The sequence below is a fragment of the Brassica oleracea genome, chromosome C7 (assembly GCF_000695525.1).
Source record: "Brassica oleracea var. oleracea cultivar TO1000 chromosome C7, BOL, whole genome shotgun sequence".
In the NCBI taxonomy this organism is placed as follows: Eukaryota; Viridiplantae; Streptophyta; class Magnoliopsida; order Brassicales; family Brassicaceae; genus Brassica; species Brassica oleracea.
The window spans coordinates 1,136,687-1,138,614 of NC_027754.1; the positions used below are offsets into that span (position 1 = coordinate 1,136,687).

At 34.0% G+C, this 1,928-nt stretch overlaps 1 pseudogene; it reads left to right on the top strand.

Annotated features, from left to right (window-relative positions):
• Nucleotides 1-1,928, top strand: part of LOC106302306 — a 6,608-nt pseudogene that overhangs the window by 2,703 nt on the left and 1,977 nt on the right.

Below are 1,928 nucleotides of genomic sequence, written 5' to 3' on the forward strand. Positions count from 1 at the left end.
ATAAGTGTCTGCACTAACTGTTGTATCCTTGAGATCAGAGCCACAACCTTTTAGGGAACCACAATAATGAAAAATCAACACCAAGATGTTGGTAATTATTATGAGTTAAAGAAAAATAGATCTTTTAAAAAAAGTTCACTAAAAAAAGTCATCTCCCTTCTTCTATCTTCTTCTTCTTTTCTCTTCTTCTCTGTTTATTCTGTTTCTCATCTCATTTTTTCTATTTCTTATCACTTTTCTGTCACAATCCGTCAAGTACAACAATGAGCTTAACAAATCTTTTTCATCACCTTTTTGCGTTGTTTATTAAGAGAAATGAACTGATGATTTTCTTGGAAGAAAACCTTCTTATTTATAATGGAGGATTAACACAAAGAAATGAATGAGGAGATTCATTGAATGCGAGATCATGTGAGAAGTAGAGAGTAGGTATTAATGTGAATGTTAATGAAGATGCATAAACCAAGTTAATTTCCATAACGGTTCCAGATTAAAGAAGTCTATTCGGCTTCCGACTGACATTGATCGGAATCGTTCGTCATCGGTGAAACCGTTGGATTTCTATTGACAGTTGACTGAACGGGAATTGTTGCTCGACGGCCACATTCCCTAAGTTTCGTATACCGGATTTTTTATTTTTTTTAGAGAAGATGTGTTTGGACCGTAGTAAACACATAAAACCCATTAAATTCAAGAATTAATGAAACATTGACTTTTGATTGACCGTGACACGTGTCGGCTTCTCAAGACTCGAATTAGTGATGTGTCCGCCTATGTGGACAGCCTAGGAGTGAAGGAAACTCTTCTTTATATATATAGTATACTCACAAATCACAATCATGCATACTCACACATGATTATATAAGTGTCTGCACTAACTGTTGTATCCTTAAGATCAGGGCCAGCAACCTTTTAGGGAGTCACAATAATGAAAAATCAACACCAAAATGTTTGAAAATTATTATGAGCTAAAGATAAATAGATCTTTAAAAAAAAAGTTCACTAAAAAAAATTATCTCCCTTCTTCTATCTTCTTCCTCTTTTCTCTTCTTCTCTTTTTATTCTGTTTCTCATCTCATTTTTTCTGTTTCTTATCACTTTTATGTCACAATTCGTCAAGTAAAACGATGAGCTTAACAAATCTTTTTCATCACCTTTTTGTGTTGTTTATTAAGAGAAATGAACTGGTGATTTTCTTGGAAGAAAACCTTCATATTTATAATGGAGGATTAACACAAAGAAATGAATGAGGAGATTCATTGAATGCGAGATTGTGTGAGAAATAGAGAGTAGGTATTAATGTGAATGTTAATTAAGATGCATGAACCAAGTTAATTTCTGTAACGGCTCCAGATGAAAGAAGTCTATTCGGCTTCCGACATTGATCGGAATCGTTCCTCACCGGTGAAACCGTTGGATTTCTATTGAAAGTTGACTGAACGGGAATTGTTGCTCGACGGCCACTTTCCCTAAGTTTCGTATACCGTTTTTTTATTTTTTTTTAGAGAAGATGTATTTGGACCGTAGTAAACACATAAAACCCATTAAATTCAAGAATTAATGAAACATTGACTTTTGATTGACCGTGACACGTGTCGGCTTCTCAAGACTCGAATTAGTGACGTGTCCGCCTATGTGGACAGCCTAGGAGTGAAGGAAACCATTTTTTATATATATAGTATACTCACAAATCACAATCATGCATACTCACACATGATTATATATCCATAAGTGTCTGCACTAACTGTTGTATCCTTTAGATCAGGGCCAGCAACCTTTTAGGGAGCTACAGTAATGAAAAATCAACACCAAAATGTTAGAAATTATTATGAGCTAAAGATAAATAGATCTTTTTTAAAAAAGTTCACTAAAAAATGTTATCTCCCTTCTTCTATCTTCTTCCTCTTTTCTCTTCTTCTCTTTTTATT